The sequence below is a fragment of the Odocoileus virginianus genome, chromosome 3, assembly GCF_023699985.2.
Source record: "Odocoileus virginianus isolate 20LAN1187 ecotype Illinois chromosome 3, Ovbor_1.2, whole genome shotgun sequence".
Classification (NCBI taxonomy): domain Eukaryota; kingdom Metazoa; phylum Chordata; class Mammalia; order Artiodactyla; family Cervidae; genus Odocoileus; species Odocoileus virginianus.
Window position 1 is genome coordinate 66,530,427 of NC_069676.1, and position 20,793 is coordinate 66,551,219.

At 40.9% G+C, this 20,793-nt stretch overlaps 1 long non-coding RNA gene across 3 annotated transcripts in view; it reads left to right on the forward strand.

Moving 5' to 3' along the window:
• The first annotated feature begins 1,065 nt into the window (after positions 1 to 1,065).
• Positions 1,066 to 20,793, forward strand: part of LOC110143649 (uncharacterized) — a 33,007-nt gene continuing 13,279 nt past the window's right edge. Inside the window, exons 1-3 of one of the 3 annotated variants that reach the window (XR_011486958.1) lie at positions 1,066 to 1,181; positions 3,807 to 3,895; positions 18,526 to 18,670. This is a non-coding gene — a long non-coding RNA (uncharacterized lncRNA). The remainder of the gene's footprint in view (positions 1,182 to 3,806; positions 3,896 to 18,525; positions 18,671 to 20,793) is intronic. The other 2 variants (XR_002315637.2, XR_011486957.1) reach the window with 2 other exon arrangements.

Below are 20,793 nucleotides of genomic sequence, written 5' to 3' on the forward strand. Positions count from 1 at the left end.
CTGCCAAGGGAATTGGAAGTGGGCAAGCCTGTGGTCAAGTGGAGAGCACAGTCTCACAATAAAGATATTCAGATTCAATTTCTAAAAATCATAGTGTGGTCTAAACAATAATTCTGCAAGATGACAGTTGGCAGTTCTTAGATGTGGTAGTTTCTAAGATCCCTTTTAGTTCTAAAAATAAGTTTATGATAGTAAAGTATTTTGAAAGTTTCTGTTAGAGGTTTTTGAGATGATGACTATTCAGTAATACCCAGGGTATTCCTTGATAATAAGACCTAACATTTATAGTAAGAGCTCAGGTTCATATGCCTAAGTCTCTAAAGCCGTTATCTCATTTAATCCTTGCCACAGCCCTATGAGGTCAATTCTATTATAACTGCCTCATCATGAATGAGGAAATTGAGGCACAGAGAGTTTAAGTCTTTTGTATAAGGTCTCCAGGGCTTCCCAGGTAGTGCAACTGGTAAAGAACCTGCCTGCCAATGCAGAAGATGTAAGAGATGCGGGTTTGATCTCTGGGTCAGGAAGATCCCCAGGAGGAGGGCATGGCAACCCACTCCAGTATTCTTGCCTGGAAAATCCCATGGACAGAGGAGCCTGGTGAGCTGTGGTCCATTGGTTTGCAGAGTCAGACACAGCTGAAGCAACTTAGCATGCTCTCACTTGAATATACTATTGTGATTTTTTTAGCCCCTTCCACATAGAGTTTAGACATAATTATTGTATTCTCCAACTAAAAGTTGTGTCACATATCTTTTGTGTGCATGTGTGTCATGTATCTTGATGAATGTATATGTTTATGGGGGAATGGGACACATTATTTGAATTACAACTTTAATAAAATGCTCTCATTTTTTGAGCACTTACGTAATAGAGTTCGGTGGAGTGCAGCCCTTAGCACTGTGCACTTAGTTGCTGTGCCATTGCCCCCTACCCTGTCGGGCAGGCAAGGAACGGTTACCTGGGACCGGTATCGGTCCTGTTCAGCCGTTGGTTAATGCCACAGTGGGCCCCTCCCCCAAGCTTCCAACTGTCAATGAGTGACCGTTAGTGGTGCTGCTCAGCCATTGGTTGGCGGTGCAGTCGGCCCCTCCCACAAGCAGCCAACTATCAGTAAGCGACCGTTAGTGGCCCATTCAGCCAGCGGTCAGAGGAGTGGTGGTTGTCAGCCAGAGAGTGAGGTAAGAGGCAGATCCAGGCTTCACCAGGCTTCACCCAGCCTTGGATCAGTGGGTGAGCTGGGGGTTCCAGAGAACAGGCTGGGGACTGTGTCTTGCAGGCCTCCAGAGACCTTGCCAAGGTCACCCACTGGCCAAGCCCAACACTTGAGGAGGTGGTGAACCTCTCCCCAGTCCCTGTCTCTGCGAACTAAGAGCAATAGCCGTCTGCCTGGGGCACAGTTTGTGGGACCTGCCTCCGCCATACAGATGGCCTTAGACATGTGAGGGCCAGTTGGGTCCCAGGTGCTGGCTCCCTCAGTGATGACAGCCGGGCAGTGTCTGGGGACCTGGCCCTGAGGGAGCCGCCAACTGAGCTGTGCCTCCTCTCAGCCAAGACCTGGACCTCAGAGGGTGAAAGTTGTACCCAGGACCTCACCCTTTCTTGTCAGGGCAGAGAATAATATTCATTTGGTAGTGATTTACAGGAACATGGTTACCTGACCATGACCTGACCTCAAGAACAAAGGATCTGACACCAGTAAGTTTACAACAACTAACTATGCCCCTTCGTCAGCTTTCCTAGAGAAGAGCTTTGCTGAAAGTTTTCAGGGAGTTTGGGGTTTTTAAGGCATGAGGCAACCATCTCCTTGCATGACCTTCAATAAACCTTACTCTGTTCCACACACTGACAGTTTGATATTGTTTGGCTTCACTGGCCATGGTGTCAGGCACATGGACTTGTGTTTCAGTAACACTTCCTGTGTACGAGGTACACTCCCAGGTACCAGAGGCTTCAGACATTTTATTTCATTTAATCCTGAAAACAGCTCCCTGAAGTAGGTATTCTTGTTGCACCCACTTTATAGTGAGGGAACTGATGTTCAGAAGTATGAAGTAATTTGACTTTAGTCACACAACTAAGTGGCAGAACTTAGACCAAATTCAGGTCTGCTTGGCCACGATCTTAACCATAATGTGATGCTGTTCTCCCCTCTCTAGCTCCAGATGGTACCCCCGGATGGATAATTGCTCTGAGTTTAACCCAAGCTGATGATGATAGCAGTGATGATAATATTGGAGTACTATGGTGGAGGTTATGTTTGATTTGACAGTATTTGGGTTGTAGATTAGACTACCAAAGATGTTCCAAAATTATAATTACTCCCTTGGGTTCAGACTTTGTGTGTAGCAGACCCCAGTTTAAATGCAGTATCTTTCTTGGGAGCAATAATAAATTAATGCCAATCATTGTGACTACGTAAGCAAGAAATGGCCAGTTTTTATCACTAGGCAAGTAATGATCTACTCTAATCAAGTAGAGAAGAAAAAATTTGAAATAATATGCTAGAAGACAATTTAATGTAGTGTATACTCAAATGAGAAATTAAATATAATTAGTGAAAGGTATAGTTCACTTCCCTGGTAGCTTCCCTGGTAGCTACCTGGGTTTCCCTGGTGGCTCAGATGGTAAAGAATCTGCCTGCAGTACAAGAGACCCAACTTTGATCCCTGGGTTGGAAAGATGCCCTGGAGAAGGGAATGGCCACCCATTCCAGTGTTCTTACTTGTAGAATTCCATGGTCAAAGGAGCCTGGCAGGTTACAGTCCATGGGGTTGCAAAGAGTCAGGCATGACTGAGTGACTACCACTTTCACTTTCCTTTTCTATAGTTCGCATAAACATAATGGGTAGGCCAGTGAGGGAAGGGTTTAATAATTGGCAATAATTAGCAGGAAAGTTTTTTTGGGGTAGGTGGCACTTGTTATGAGTCTTGAAATCCTGCTTGACATGAAAACTGTATGTTTGTCTAATAATTCTGATTTCCTAAAACACTCGATAGTAATTTTTTTTCTGCCCATAACAGTCTATCTTCTCCATCTGTCATCTTTCTCTAATTTTAACAAATGTGACTTGAGTGAGGGCTTTATCTTCTTAAAGATTTCTCTCATGTATAGTATTTAATGGCTTGCAGGTCAGCACCTGATCTAATTTAGACCAGTCCTAATACCTAAACTTACAGCTACCATTGATGAGTTCAGTAATGGGTAGCTGACCCAGAATTAGCCAGTTGGATCCATTTGTAGCATTTTTGAGATTGAGACTAGTGAAAGTAAGTCTGAGTTCCTCTGTGGGTTTGTGCATTGTGAGATTTGAGATACTGAAGCTTTGAGTAGCCATGTTCCTGGATAATTCAAAGAAGAATAAAGTTGACCTTACAGAATGAAACAGATGAGAGGCCCAGAGAGGGTCTTGGTGGCATTTAAGTTTCTGATTCCAGAGGTCTTTGAGATCTACTTTATGCAATGATTTGGTTGTTCAATCTTCACATGAATAATTTGTAATAATTCCCTCCCCCACCCCACCCCAATCTATCTTTTACCCTTAGCTAGTTCTAGTTGAATTTTTGAATGTAACCAAAATATTGAAAAATATGGGTGGTAGATACAAAACAAATACCCACCCTTCTCACGCTGGAAAAGATGCAGGGAGATACAGTCAGCAAAAGTGTGCTAGTTTAGAAGACTCAGTGTATAAACTGTGAATAAAATAGCTTCCCATTGTTGCGGGTATTCTGAGTGCTCTGATGCCAGATTTTGGTATCATTTTAACTTGGTTTTTTTTTTTCCTTTTTTTCTTTTTTGTCAGCAAGTTTGGCTTTTGAGGAAAAAGGAGGAAGCCCAATTCCGCCACAGCACCCACTTCCCATTTTTCTTAAGGTCCATGGGGTTACCCAGGTATGATATCAGTCAAAACTCTGTACCTCAGTGATGTAATACTGAAAAGAATGACTTTCGACAAGGACTAATTTTAAAATGAAGCTGATTTGATTGTCTCACTCTAATCAAAGCCTGCTTGAACCTGTATTAACCTAGGGACACCAAAAGGTTCAGAAAGAACAATCCCTGGAGTCTGACACATTTTGCCTATGCTGTCTTTAAAAAAAGAAAAGAAAACTTAGAACATTTAACAGTTTATCTCGTTTTTAATTTCAAATAAGACTTAAGGCGTTTTAAAAGGATATAAAATATAAGAAGACAAGTTAAATATAGAAGAGAAATTTTTAAAAATGATACTAACTTAGTAGTGAGGCTCATAAACAACGAATATAACACAGTCTTATACACATGTGGTAATTGGTCCTCAGTTTATGCTTTAAGCTTTCTTCTCAGTGCAAACAAGGAAACAATCAATTATACAGTTTGCAGTGTCCATTAGATAAACCAAATACTTAAGAGAAGTACAGCTGTATCTGATCTTTGACCAAAAATAATGTGTCCCTGGGTTCTTACAGAGTATTGTGTTATATAATGTAAAAGGCCTCAAGTGCTCCTTCCAGGAGACCCAGTGATGAAATTCACAGCCCTGGTTCTCATAGCTGGCAGTATTATATCTCAAATTTTAATCATCTTTATTATTTTGCCATGTCTTCTTAGTATGTTTAAAAATTATTAACCTAATATATTTTTAACATAGGTTTCACTTGGATTCCATTTTAAACTATATTTCATCTTAGCAAGGTAGATGAACTAGTTCTGTTCTTCTAATGCTCTTTAAATTAGTTTATAAGTTTTAAAAAAGTCTAACCTAAAATTTTTAATGTACCTTCTTGGTGCTACACTGTGGAAAACACTGACTTAGGGAAAAAGAGAAATCCACCGTTTGAATAACCATGACCTCATTATGTTTTAATATCTTTCTCATGATGTATTATGACTACCAGTGTTGAGAAAACTGAGGTCACAGAATTTGCACAAGGTCCCACAATAACTGATCCAGGATGAACCTCAAGTCTTCTGATGAAAGTTAGGTTCTAGCTTCTAGATGAATGCATGGAGAGCCTTTTGCTCAGATCAGAGTTCAGGCCCTGTTTAACCGTTTGCCCCTTCGCTTCCTCCCAGAATGCCTCAGCCCCTGCTTAGTCCATAGTGATGCCAGTCTGTGGTTATTGGAACCCGGTCTGCCAGATCAAAGGGAGGAAGTCTGCCAGGCAGATGTGGAGCCTAAAAGAGGAACTTCACCAACTGCTGTGGACAGTTCTAGCCCTTTATGTCCCCGTGGACTTTTGGGGAAGTATTTTTGTGGCTCACCAGTCTCTTGTTAGGCAAGGGCCACTTGTCCTGGGTTGTCCTTTTCTACTAGTGGAAAGTACGGCTGGGAGATTTGGAATAGTTGCTGTTTGACTTTGATTCTTAGCACAGCTGTCACTATGAGCCTTTTTGGTAAGATCTCAAGCTGAAGTTTGTTGCTGAAGATGATTGCAGAATTCCTTCTAAACTTTGGAACCGTTTTGAATCATAATTGGCAGTGGCTTTCTGATGGCATCTTGAGCAAACTCAGAGGAGAAGTCATCACTTTGTCTCACATGAATACAACACTGGGTAAATTACCTTGAACTTCTACCTAGGGGTGTGATCTACATTATTTCTGAGCTTTGATTTATAGGATAAACCTTTTTCTTCCTTTTTTTAGTAAATAGAAGTAACATTTTCTGCTCTATCTCTTAAAGAGATTTTAAAGTGTCTTAAAATAAATTTTTTTTTATTATTTAAAAGTTTTAAATTTTGATATAATTGTAGATTCACATTCATCTGTATGAAATGCTACAGAAAAATCCTGTGTAGTTTCTACCCAATCTCCCACAATGGTGACATTCTTAAAAAGATTTAAAATTTGCTGAGATATAATTTAGGTATGATAAAATCACTTTTTTATTGTAATATAATTGCTTTATAAAGTTGTGTTAGTTTCTTATGTACAACAAAGTGGATCAGCTATCAGTCAGTTCAGTCACTCAGTTGTGTCCGAGTCTTTGCGACCCCATGGACTGCAGCACGCCAGGCCTCCCTGTCCACCACCAACTCCCGGAGTTTACTCAAACTCATGTCCATTGAGTTGGTGATGCCATCCAACCATCTCATCCTCTGTTGCCCCCTTCTCCTCCTGCCTTCAATCTTTCCCAGCATGAGGATCTTTTCAAATGAGTCAATTCTTCGCATCAGGTGGCCAAAGTTTCATCTTTAGCATCAGTCCTTCTAATGAATATTCAGGACTGATCTCCTTTAGGATGGATTGGTTGGATCTTCTTGCTGTCCAAGGGACTCCTAAGAGTCTTCTCCAACAACAGGAATATATAAATTTATACAGGAATGTATAAATGTATAAATGCTATCATAATCAAAATATAGAACATTTTCATCATCCCCAGAAGTTCCTTCATGCCTCTTTGCTATTAACCCCCTCTCCCCATTCCTAGTCCCTAGAAACCACTTACCTGTTTCCTGTCCCTATACTTTTGCCTTTTCTAGACCGTCTTTTGGAGAAGGATATGGCAACCCATTCCAGTATTCTTGCCTAGAGAATCCCGTGGACAGAGGAGCCTGGTGGGCTGCTGTCCATAGGGTTGCACAGAGTCAGATACGACTGAAGCAACTTAGCAGGCATGCATGCATTGGAGAAGGAAATGGCAACCCGCTCCAGTATTCTTGCCTGGAGAATCCCAGAGACAGAGGAACCTGGTGGGCTGCTGTCTATGGGGTCGAACAGAGTTGGACATGACTGAAGTGACTTAGCAGCAGCAGCAGCAGGCTGTCTTTTGAATGGAATCATACAATATGTGGTCTTTTGTGTCTTTTTATTCACTTAGCATATTGCTTTTGAGATTCATCCATGTTTCTGACTAGTTTGTCCCTTTTTATTATTGAGTAGTACTCCACTATATGCCATAATTTGTTTATCCACTCACCAATTGATGGACATTTGTGTTGTTTCCAGTTTTGGGCTATTAGCAGTAAATATACAATAAACATTCCTGTATAAATCTTTGGGAGGACATATGTTTTCATTTCTCTCAGGTAAATTCCTTGGAATAGAATCACTGGGTTGTGTGGTTAATGTCAGTATAATGGAAAACTGGTAAAACAAGTTGGAAAGTGTTTTTATTTTTATTTTGGGCAAGCCATGTGGCATGCAGGATCTTAATTCCCTGACCAGGGATCGAACCTATGTCCCTTACACTGGAAACTTGAAGCCCTAACCACTGGACCACCAGAGAAGTCCCCAGAAAGTATTCTTTTCCTCTTTTATTTTTGGAAAGAGTTCATGTAGAATTGATATTGCGTCTTCTTTAGGTAGAATTCCCTAGTAAAACAAATTTTATTTTGTGGGAAGGACTTTAACTATGAATACAATCTCTTTAGTAGATATAAGGCCACCCAAGTTTTCTCTTCTTGAATGAGTTTTGGTCAGGGATTTGTTTATTTCATCTAAGTTGTCAAATTAATTGTCAGGAACTTGTTCATAATATTACATTATCATTTCTAATATCTGATCTTCTATGACAGTCCTTCTTTCATTCACAATATTGGTAATTTAGGTCTCTGTCCTTTTTTCTTGATCAGTTTATCAATTTTATTGATCTTTCCAAAGCATCAACTTTCTATATTTCTGTTTTGCTTACTATATTTGTTTTCTATTTCAATGTTTTCTGCTCTTATCTTTATATTTCCTTGCTTTGGTTTTAATTTGCTCTTGTTTTTAGTTTCGTAAAGTGGAAACTTTGGTAATTGATTTTAGCACCTTTCTTCTTTTTTAATATGAAAACTTAATGCTATTTGTTTCTCTTTAAGCTCTGCTTTAACTGCATCCTACACATTTAAAAAATTATTTATTTGGCTCTGCCAGGTCTTAGTTGTGGCACATGGGATCTTTCAGTTGTCACATATGAATTCTTAGCTATGGCATGTGGGATCTAGTTCCCTGACCAGGGATTGAACCTGAACCTCCTGCACTGGGAAATGGACCACCAGAGAAATCTCTGAATCCTACAAATTTTTAAGACTTCCTATCATTTCAATTTAGTTAAAAACTATGTTCTAATCCTCCTTGTTATTTCTTTGACCTGTAGATTATTTAGAAGTGTTCTATTTATTACCCACATATTTGAGAATTTTCTCAGTGTCATTCTATTGATGATTTATAATTGAACATCATTGTCATCAGAAAATATATCTTTCTTTATTGTTAAATTTTTTTAATGTTTTTTTTCCATTTATTTTATTAGTTGCAGGCTAATTACTTTACAGTATTGAAGTGGGTTTTGTCATAAATTGACATAAATCAGCCATGGAGTTACATGTATTCCCCATCCCGATCCCCCCTCCCACCTCCCTCTCTACCCGATTTATTGTTAAATTTTTTAAGATTAGTTTTTGTGGCGTAGAATATGGTCTACTTTTGGATATTTCATGAACATTTGAAAAGAAAGTTAATTCTCTGAGATGCAGTATTCTATGCATTAGGTCGAGTTGCTATTGTTTTAAGTTTTCTACCAATTATTGGCAAGAAAAAAGTTGAAATCTCTAACTATAATTGTTGCTTTGTCTGTTTCTCTCATTGACTGTGATTTGTTCACATACTTCATCTGCCCTATTCTGTCTCTTCTCCTTCTGGCACTCAGTCTCATTTATGTCAGGCAATTTGGTATTGTCTCATAGCTCTTGGGTTTTTTTTTCACTGATTGTTCTTTTTTCATTTTTGTATAAAAATTTTCTATCTTCAAATTCACTTATCCTTTCTTCTGCTTGTCCCATTTGTTGAACAAGTCTGTCTGGGTAATTCTTTATCTCTGATGTTGTGTTTTCATGTTTAGAATTTTCATCTGACCCTTTTTTAATAGCTGAAACTCCCCATCATTCATATATTTTGTCCACCTTTTTAATACTAAGTCCTTTAACTTATTCATTATAGTAGTTATAATGTCCCTGTCTGATACTTCTAAATCTAGGTTTTTTGTGGGTCTAGTTCTGTTGTATATTTTCTCTCTTGGCAGAAGGGTATTTTTTCCTTGCTTCTTTGTGTATCTTATTATTTTCAATCAAATGATGAAGATTCTGGGTAAAAGAACAATCGAGACAGATATAAATAGTATATGATGCCCAGAATGGCATATGTGCCTTGGAATTTGTTCATATTTAAAAAATGTTCTTTGGCCATCCAAAGTGAGTATTATTATTTTCCCATTTTAAAGATGAGGAAAGTGTAGGGAGGGGAGGACAGCAGCACAGCAGGTGGTAGTGCCAGGGATGAATTCACGTTTGAATCCTGGCTATGTGCCTGATCTCTTCCCTGGCCGTTATTTGGGATCTGGTAGCACTGGGAATAATGGCTGTGGGTTGATTAAGACTGGAGGCTGAGAGGCCAGTTAGAGCTGTCCCAGCAGTGCAGGGTACGGTGGTAAATGCCCACCATTGATCATTAACTTAACACTCAAAACATAAACAGCCCATGTAAGTGAATACACACAGACAGAAGTATAAGGCTCAGTATTAAACACAAACTAGGGAGTGATGGAGACCATGATGAACTAGTTGCACATGCTCCTTTCCAGGAGGACTTCTGTGGCTCAGTTCTGACTGACTGTGCTAGGTGTTAAACCAAGATGAGTATTATAAGTTCTTGTGTTCTGATGGAAGCCAGAAATCTGAACTTAAATGTGCAGTATCCTAATTTTAAGGGTTGGCCACAGGTATAATTTTAAAGAATGTTTATGTAGGCTATACTGTAAAGATTCAGCAAAACATGTCTTTAGGCTCTCAGGCTATAGATCACACAGACCTGGATGGTGGCAGAGGGACTGCCATCAGGTACTGCTGCAGCTGTGGGTATGGAGTTTTACCAGAAATGTTTTTGGCCAAAAGGCTAAATGGCAGACTCCAGGGCATTTTCTATTAACCTGAGACCATTCAATTATACATTTATATTCTTTTTTTTTCTTCAGATTCTCTTCCACTATAGGTTATTATAAGATATTGAGTATAGTTCCCTATGCTATATGCAGTGGGTCCTTGTTGGTTATGTATTTTATATGTAATAGTGTATATCTATTAATCCCAAACTCCAAATTTATCCCTCCCCCACCTTTCCCCTTTGGTAACCATATGTTTGTTTTCTATGTGTACGAATCTGTTTCTGTTTTGTAGATAAGTTAATTTGTATCATATTTTTAGATTCCACATATAAGTGATACCATTTGGTATTTGTTATTTTTTGTCTAATTTACTTCACTTAGTATGATAATCTCTAGATTCATCCTTGTTGCTGCAAATAGCATTGTTTCATTCTTTTTTATTGCTGAGTAGTATTCCATTGTGTGTGTGTGTGTATATATATATACATGCATGTATTTGTAATATATATATATATATATACACACACGCACATATACACACACACATATATATATACCACATCTTCTTTATCCATTCATCTTTTAATGGACTTGGGTTGCTTCCATGTTTTGACTATTGTAAATAATGCTGCAATGAACACTGGGGTGTATGAGTCTTTTTGAATTTGAGTTTTCATCTTTTCTGGATATATGTCCAGGAATAGGATTGCTGGATCATATGGTAACTGTAGTTTTAGGTTTTTGAAGAATCTGCATACTGTTTTCCATAGTGGCTATACCAATTTACATTCCTACCAACAGTGTAGGAGGATTTGCTTTTCTCTGCACCCTCTCTAGCATAATCAGATTTGTAGACTTTTTGACGATGGCCATTCTGACCATTGTGAGGTGATATTTCATTCTGACCATTGATTGCATTCCTCTAATACTTAGTGATGTTATGACTTGCTTCATATTTCTACCTGCCTCCTATAGTCTCTCCCCAGGAGTGGCTGTTAGCCCATGTATGCTTTGAGTAAGACAGTGTGAAGAAAGCACTGTAGTGTAGTGGTTCATAGTCTGGTTTGTTTTTTTGCTTTTCTATTTTCCACTTTAATTAGAGGATATGTTGTTTACTCTCTTTGTATCACTTCAGTTCAGTTCAGCCGCTCAGTTGTGTGCGACCCTTTGTGACCCCATGGACTGCAGCACGCCAGGCTTCCCTGTCCATCACCAACTCCTGGAGCTTGCTCAAACTCATGTCCATCAAGTTGGTGATGCCATCCAACCATCTCATCTTCTGTCATCACCTTCTCCTCCTGCCTTCAGTCTTTACCAGAATCAGGGTCTTTTCCAAGGAGTCAGTTCTTTGTATCAGGTAGCCAAAGTACTGGAACTTCAGCGTCAGTCCTTCCAATGAATATTCAGGACTGATTTCCTTTAGGATTGACTGGTTTGTTCTCCTTTCAGTCCAAGGGACTCTCAAGAGTCTTCTCCAACACCACAGTTCAAAAACATCAACTTATCTAAAAAATAGGAATAATATGACCTACCTCCAAGGATGACTGTGAGAATTATAGATGATAAATATTGAGGGCTTGGAAAAATATCTGGCATATAGTAAGTACTCTACAAATGTTAGCTATTATCATTCATATTTCTTCCTTCTTGGCACTTCTGTTTGAGGCATCTATTTTCTGCTTCTGATGCATTAGCCTCCTGGGAGAATTCACTTGTTTCCCAGAGCCCTTAGGATGACAAGGCTGCTTTTATTAATTCATTCAAAGTATTTGTATACTAACACATATATATGGAATTTAGAAAGATGGTAACGATAACCCTATATGCAAAAAAAAAGAAAAAGAGACTCAGATGGATAGAACAGACTTGTGGACTCTGTGGGAGAAGGCGAGGGTGGGATGTTTCAAGAGAACAGCATCGAAACATGTATATCTAGGGTGAAGCAGATCACCAGCCCAGGTTGGATGCATGAGACAACTGCTCAGGCCTGGTGCACTGGGAAGACACAGAGGGATGGGGTGGAGAGGGAGGTGGGAGGGGGGACCGGGATGGGGAATACATGTAAATCCATGGCTAATTCATTTCAATGTATGACAAAAACCACTGCAATGTTGTAAAGTAATTAGCCTCCAACTAATAAAAATAAATGGAAAAAAAAAACAACACAAAATATTTATAGAGGCCTGCATGTGCCATTCTGTTCCAGGCATTGGAGGATTAGACAGTGAATACAATTGAAGGAGCTTGCATTCTAGAGCCCAAGACTGACAATAATCGTGAAAACAAAGAAATGAGCTAAATAATTTCCCAAGTGCTTACTGTTGTGAGGAAAAAGAAAATGATGACATGATAGAGAATGAACAGGAGGCTACTTTAGATTGAGTGCTCAAGAAAGGACACTCTGAGGAGGTATCATTTGACATGAGGTTTGAATGATAAGAAAGTATTTTTTCATTTAAAAATCTATAGAAATAGTGTTTTAGGCTAATGAAACAGTAAGTGCAAGGGCCCTGAGGTAGGAATGAGCTTCGCTTATCCTGGGAATGGACAGTAGGTCAGAGTGGCTGGAGTAGAAATTAAAGGGATAGGAAGAAAGTGGATGAGGCCACTGAGCTAGCCAGGGACCATACCTGCCATAGGCCTAGCAGACTTGATTTAAGTTTCAAATGGCTCACTCTTGCTGCAGCATAGAAGGATAAATTGGAGAGTAACATGAGGGGAAGCAGAAAGGCCATTAGCCCCACTATGAACTATTGTGGAATGGGTGGGGGAGGTAAGGGAGAATGACTTTTTCCTAAGCTCTTTTTCCTTTTTCTTTCATTCATTCATTCATCATTCAGTGGCTCTCTCTTGAGTGTCTGTTGTATGCCAGCAATGTGTTAGGCCCTTAGACTACAGTGATATATGATTTGGCCTGAGCTTTGCTACCATTGAATTTTCAGTCAAATGTCCCTCTTGGTTTCCTAGATCTTCAAATAGTTCTGTCTGTACACATCATCTTTCATGAACATTAATCCTACAGTGGTTTGCCTGAACCACATGCACCTTCATGTGGGCTCACTACTGGGATGAGTAACCCCATAGGATTCTTTCCTCCCTAGGCACTTGCAGTGTCCTACTTCCCTCTGCAAAACACAAGGATGCAAATAAATGTGGGGATGCAAAATGGATATGGCGTCGGGGTGGGGGTTGGGGGGAGAAAGAGGCCTCTGAACTTGCCTGCCAGAAGCCTAGAAGCTGTGGAAGCCTGAATACATTGGTGAACACGGAGTGACAGGGCCTCTACCTCCAGGGGATTCATTGAGGGAATTACAGATCATAAAGATGACCTTTGTTTCTGGTCTGTTTTCAATAAGGTCATGCTTGTTTTTTTTAAGAGAATTTTTTTTAGAGTAGTGAAACAGCATTGCCTAGGATGGAGATCACTTTTTCAAATTCAATTCGCAACCACAGGCTCTCATGTGAAATTCTGAGTATAACCACATTTCTCAAATGGTAAAGAAAATGGGCAATTGACTCTTTTCAAATGAAACTGAGCACCTAATAACTGTCTTTCACTGTCTGATAGTCGGGCCTGTGAAAATGAACTCCCAAGAGAGTCTGCTCGATGGGTTAAACTCCTCAACATCTTCTTTGCAAAATAGAAATGTCAGTTACAACTTTTCATGGAGAGAGGAAGGTTTAAGCTCAAGGAAATGACAGGGACTGGAACAATGATTTAGTAGGTTCTGCATGTCAGGGACTTACTCTTTGGAATGAATACGAAGGGGAAAATACCAGGAAAAGGACAGGTGAAAAATCAGTTTAAGCCAGTTCCAAAATTTTTTTCATGGCTATGGAATCCTTTTTTCAGAATATTTTTCAGAGACCCAACATGAAAAAGAGAGAAAATAGGATCTGTTTTGCATGTGGGAGAGTAATGGGACTCAGCCTTTGGCTACCGACCACATGTCTCCCAATCCCTGGCAAGTCTTAGAGCCTCAGACCTTCCACAAACCCAGCTGGAACCTTGCTGATTTACTTTGTGAAAGAGAACAAAGATTGTGTTAATACCTTTATCCCCTCCTAAGTTAAATTTTCCCCCCCTGCCAAGTTAAATTTTATTTACAGTATACCATATACTAGGCATGTTGCTGAGAAAACAGTTTATATATACACAGTGTTCCCCTTGATCCCATGAAATGAGTCTTGTTACACCTGTTGTCAAGTTGAGGAAACTGAGGCTCAGGGTGGCTAGATCATGTGCCCAAAGTTTACATAATTACTAAGTGGCAAATCTTGGCTTCAAATTCAAAGCTGGCACCAAGGCTTCTGCTTTTAACCAGCAAATTCTCCTAGTTCACCCTCTTTGACAGATTTCTTCAATTCTCATCGGAACTCAAGCATTTCAAGGAATGTTTACAGAAAGGAGACAGGGAGGAGAAGGAGGAAGAAAGAGAAATGTGGAGGAGGCAGAGGCAGAGGGAGAGTAGGACTTAAGACTAGTGACAAAGAGGAAATTAGTGTAAAATGATAAAAACCCAGGGAAACAGCTGCTAAGAAATGAAACTCTATGGAAAATCCAAAGAAAGATAATACTAGGAGGAGAGAGAGAAAGAAGAGGTGGGTTTCAGCTGTAAGTTCACTGCTTACTAGTGGCAGAAATGCCAAGATTTCAGCCAGGGCCAGACCCCCTTGGTTTCTATTGTGATCAGACTGACTTAGTCATTGAAAGTGGGGATAATGTTCACCAGCAGATCAGGAGACTGGCCCAGGGCACAGGAATCTCTCCAATGGATCAGCCAACTGGAGCTGGACAGTCTTTTTGGGCACCCAACTCATTAGGCCAAATAGTGCCCAGCCCCTAGGTCGTGGCTTTCCATGATGTCAGTCATTTTGCCCCTGTTGACTGAGGTTTGGCTGGGTTGCTGAGATGACTGGCTAGGTTGGGCTCCATGTGCCAATAGTGAGCTGACCCAGGGGACAACTTAAAAGACAGGAATCTGTGAGATGTATTGTTCTTCAAAAGAATAAAGCAAGGGAAAGAAACCAGTGAGAAACCTCTTGACTTGTTTGTTGTGACTGGTCTCTGCCTTTGGCTGGTTTACTTGTGTAGAATCAGTGTTGTATTCCAGTTGTATTGACACTAGTTGTATTGACACCATATAGTTGTATTGACACCATACCAGTTGTATTGACAACATACAGCACCCAGATTTTGGGTAGAGTTGGCAGCATAACTCCAACCATTGTTAGGATGTGTCCGGGTAACTGGGTGACAGATGTAGTGGAAGTGGCTGCTTGAGTGGTAAGGGGCAGATCACTTCCTGATTTTTTGCCTCCGTTCACCCCTCTGAAGCACCCTGATCATACTTGTGATGTGGAGTCACACACCAGGAGTGTTGGAAAGCATCTTGCGGCTTCTGGGAAGGAAAGGAAAGAAACATTCAATGAGGACATGCTGTATCCCAGGCAACTCACCTGACTTCTCTGATTAGACTTTTAAGGATAGGCAGTATTCAGTTCAGTTGCTCAGTAGTGTCTGACTCTTTGCGACCCCATGGACTGCAGCACGCCAGGCTTCCCTGTCCATCACCAGCTCCCGGACCTTGCTCAAACTCATGTCCATTGAGTCGGTGGTGTCATCCAGCCATCTCATCCTCTGTTGTCCCCTTCTCCTCCTATCTTCAGTCTTTCACAGCATCAGGGTCTTTTCCAATGAGTCAGTTCTTTGTATCAAGTGGCCAAAGTATTGGAGCTTCAGCTACATTAGGCAGTATTAGCTCCATTTTATAAGAAATATTCAGGTTTCTGAGATTTGAAGAGATAATGTTGTTTGTCCAGTTCTTTCACTCCTTTATCTATCCCCTTCTCCTTTAGGTGCCTATATCCTTATAGATGCTTAGCTCTAACCAGAGGGCCTCAGGATAGGGCCCAAAGAGCTGGATTCAGTCCCATCACTTCATGACAAATAGATGGGGAAACAATGGAAACAGTGAGAGACTTTGTTTTTTGGGGCTCCAAAATCACTGCAGATGGTGACTGCAGCCATGAAATTAAGATGCTTGCTTCTTAGAAGAAAAGCTATGACCAACCTAGACAGCATATTAAAAAGCAGAGACATTACTTTGCCAACAAAGGTCCGTCTAGTCAAAGCTATGGTTTTTCCAGTAGTCATGTATGAATGTGAGAGTTGGACTATAAAGAAAGCTGAGCACGGAAGAACGGATGCTTTTGAACTGTGGTGTTAGTGAAGACTCTTGAGAGTCCCTTGGACTGCAAGGAGATCAAACCAATCAATCCTAAAGGAAATCAGTCCTGAATATTCATTGGAAGGACTGATGCTGAAGCTGAAACTCCAATACTTTGGCCACCTGATGTAAAGAACTGATTCATTGGAAAAGACCCTGATGCTGGGAAAGATTGAAGGTGGGTAGAGAAGGGGATGACATAGGATGAGATGGTTGGATGGCATCACCGACTCGATGGACATGAGTTTGAGCAAGCTCTGAGAGCTGGTGATGGACAGTGAAGCCTGGTGTGCTGCAGTCCGTGGGGTCGCAGAGTCAAACATGACTGAGCAACTGAATCAAACTGACTGAGTCCTGGCAGGGCCACTCTTTGGGCCAAGCAGATAACATGGCAATGGCAGGCAGTCAGGAAAAGGATAACAGGGAGAGGAGAGCTATAAATGAAAAGTACTTATAAAGGCCTTCAGATGTGAGGAAAACACCCCATGACACTGGCGAACAGAATAAAGCTAGAGCCTTTGGGTTTATGGTGTCCTAATTAGATAATCTCTTAGGTCCTTTTGGGTTCCAATTTATATTTATTTATTTACTTTTTGCCTCTGATCAAAACTAACATATCCTTTTTGTATTCTCTTCAATCTCTACTTTCTTTTTTTTGGCCTTTGTTATTTTTTTTTTTTCATTTATTTTTATTAGTTGTAGGCTAATTACTTTACAATATTGTAGTGGTTTTTGTTATACATTGACATGAATCAGCCATGGATTTACGTGTATTCCCCATGGTAGTGGCAGTGAGCTAATCAGATAAGCTAACCTCTACTCTGGGCAGATTAGCTAATGGGCAACTCCTCCCATGACTTAATGCTGTAGTTGGATTAAAGTACATTCCTTCTGATCTTGACCTGGGGGATTGACAAATGATGGGGATTCACACTTCCGTACCCAGTGTCCCTGCAATTACACCCTGGGGACAGCACCCAGCTTAGGGCTGGGCAGGAACTAACATGTGACCTGGACTTGTTTCCCTGCAATTGTGGCATCAATAAGATGGCCAGAGTCTAATGACTGGACTAAAAACTTTGGTTTCTGTATTATGTGGTGGCCCCACAGGAGGTGGGAGATGGCAGGGGTGGGGAAACTATGTTAAAGTCATTTTCTCCTGGTTTTATTGAGAAATAATTGACATACATCTTTGTGTAAGTTTAAGGTAACCAGCATGATGGTTCAATTTACATAATTGTAAAATGATTACCATAGTAGGTTCAGCTAACATCTATCTTCTCATATAGATACAAAAAAAATGAAAATAAGAAAAGAGTGAAGGAAAAAAATTATTCTTATGATGAAATTAGGATTTATCTCTTAACAACTTTTTAATACTGTATACACTTGAGTGTAGAAAACAGTGTAATGAATATAGAATGAGGGACCTAGAAGGAATTTTCCGTAATTGTGAAAGCAGAAGCCCTAGAAAAATGAATACACGCACTATCTCAGGTTTTTATAATGCTTTACTGTCTACAAAAGGACTTTCCTGTTCATCATTATTTTTGACCTTCTTACCAACTCCCCATATAGAAGCAGAGGTAGACAGTATTATTTCCACTGTACAGATGAGGAAACCAAGGTTCCCAGAGGTTGACTTTCCCAACACCCAGTGCACTCATTGTCTCAGAGGCATGGCATAGCAAGCCTTATATGTCACTGGCATCAACTGTCTTGTGGTTGGATTTCAGATGTGGTGAGCAGAGGGTGGAGATGTAAGATAATTCCTCAATTTGCAATACTTGGAGAGGCTGGCTATTTTGCATAGGCTGACAGCCAGCTCTGGTTCAGGTACTCTGCTGACTTCACTTTCCAGGTTTAAATTGGCTCCTGGCTCTGGCTTTCCCAGGTGTGGAAATGGCACCACCACTGCTAGAAGCAGAGGAGCAGGTGGAGCGCTTGGTACTCAGCCAGCCTTGCCCTCCCACATCTGAGCAGGCTGGGTCAATTCTTCCCAGTGTTGGTACTTCACACATTAGAGCCAACTTCTCTCCACACGTTTCTTAACCCTTCCCTTAATTCTGTGCCATGAAATTGGAAATGTTTGTTTCCCAGCTTCCCATCCTTTGCCTGCAGGGAGGGTGAATAAGATGGCGAGAAAGTTAGAATTGTTTGAAGTCAATACAGATGGTGTGCAGGCAAAAGGGACTTTGAATTCACCCTTGAGGACCACACAGCTCAGTGGGATGGTTGGTCATATACATAGCAAAATAAGTGAGTTAGGAATTGCATTTGGCTTCAAGTAACAAAGAATCAAGGCAACAGTGATTTAAACAAGACTTATGTTTTCTTCCCAACTTCCTTGAAGTTGGGAGCTGGGCAACCCAAGGCTGGTCTGGTTGCTTTGTGGTGGCACCAGGATCACAGATTCCTTCTTTTCTTCTGATTTATTTTTTCCCTGTAGGATTGCTTCATGGCCAAAAGATGGCTGTTGGAGATCCAGTCTTCATGTCTCAAACAGGAAGAAGAAGAAAGGGCCAAATGCAAATAGATATGTAATAGTAGGGTATACCCTCTTTGAATCAGTTTCCCAGAAGTGATACACCAAGGTATTGACTTATGTATCTTTGGCTACACCATCTGCAGAGGTGACTGGGAGAGGTTTTATTTATTTTATTTTTTTAACTTAAATTGAACAATTTTTATTTCTGCCAATACACTCTTTGATATTATGAAAAAGGAGGAGAAGGCGTGCTGGATATATCACTAGTGGCCTCAACTCATCTGGGCAATTTCAATGCATGATAGTACAGTCCATGCATTCTCCTTAATGTGTGGTTTAGCTAAATAATTAAAACACTCTGGGCCCTAGTTTTCTCACCTTCAAAATGGACATAATAACACTTATCTGGTAGTGAATAAATTTTATAGGACTTATGAAAGTTCGATGAGTATGTATGTCAGTGTCTTAGAGCTATGGGAGGTATACTGTAAGTGCCCCATAAATGTTAGTTATAATGGCAAACACAGCAGATGGTGATGATCCAGACCCAGAACTCAGACTGCTTGGCTTATAACCTACTTGCAGTACTTTCTGCTCAGCTGTGGGTGCTGAGTATATTGCAGGTACTTCAAGAACATTACTCATTGTGATTGGAAGCATGGAGAAGGCAAGCGTAAGACAGTGAGGTGCAGTTAGGGAAGGCCTCCTGGGCCAATGGTATCTGGGTTGTGTTCGTGGGTTTAAAGTGGGGGGCCAGTGAAGAAGGTGGGGAGGGTGTCATAAGCAGAGCACATGCAGGTATGGAAGCTCATGGTGTGTGTTCAGAGCCCATGGTGAGAAGCTTCTGGTGAGTCTGGTCCCCAAGGTCAAGGTAGGAAAGAGGACAGGCTGAGGTGGAGAGGAAGGCGGTGTCTGGGACTTGGAGGGCCTGTGTGCCACGATGAGGAGACGACAGCCCAGAGCCCCGTCTGATGGGGCTGGTTTCAGAGGGTGGATGCAATCACATTCTCAGACCAGGAATTAACTGATATTAATGATGCATGGATTATTGGCATCTGTCAACTGCTACCTGTTAACCAAAGGCCCAAGGCTCAAACTCTGCCAGGCTCGTCTGGGAAGAGGCCATGAACCATACAGTGATGGCCATTTTGGCACAGAAGGGAATGCTAGTTAGCTGGAGGCTGATTTTATGACTGGAAGAAGGGAAGGCTGTTGTAGGTTTGCACAGAGATAGAAGAGCAAGTTCCTTCTAGGTTTCTATAGGGCTCCATTCCCCATTAGTCGATGAGAACAGTTTGGTTTATCAGGTTCCCCTGGAAACTAAGGTGTTAGGGCAGCTGAAGAGGTAAGTTCTGAGCTGAAAGGAGGAGGAGGTGCTAGAGACACAGGGGTCCATTGTAGTTAAGGGACCATGGGGCAGCAAAGGGCAGCTGCAGGGAGGCCAAGGAGAAAGAGCATTTGACCCAAGTTCAAAGTCTTGGGGCCAGTCTCATCTCCAGCCCCAAGTTCCCAGAAACGATGTACAGTGTTCTGTAAAACATAGATGATAACACTTGCTTGACTGGCCTAACTAGGCTGTTTGATCAAATGAGAAAATATATGTCTGCAAAGGCTCTTTGTGTGGGGCACCTTAATAAGAATCCAACCTCCACTCCAGTCTCCCAGGCCTTCTGATGGATTATAGAACACACTGGCCTCTTTCCCACTTTTGTCTGTGTGCTCCTTTTTCTGCCTAGAACACTATTCTGCCAGTTCTTTCTATAGTTCATCTAAGCTTATATGCCACTTCCTCAGAAAGGCCTTCCCTGACCTACTGAAAGCATGTACCCCGCTCTGAGCCACTGCTGCCCAAGATAGCTCATGGTTAAGGACCCAGGCTCTGAAGCAAGTCTCTAGGGTTCAAGTTCAGTTCTGACATGTACCAGCTGTGTGACCCGGTGTTTCTGTTTCCACATCTATGAGATGAAGATCATATTAATATTTATCTCACAAAGTGGTACAGACAAAGATGACTTCAAGAGATGTCAACTATTATTACTGTTCATCAGAGCACTATATTTCCTTTTGAGAACTAACCATGTCTATAATTAATTTATCTGTATGTATGTTTATTATCCAACCCTCATTTTTTTCCATAATGGGCTCTCCATGAGGGCAGTGATCATGTCTTTCTTATCCATTCTTATATACCACACGGATAGCTCAGTGCCTGGAACCCAGAAGATGCTC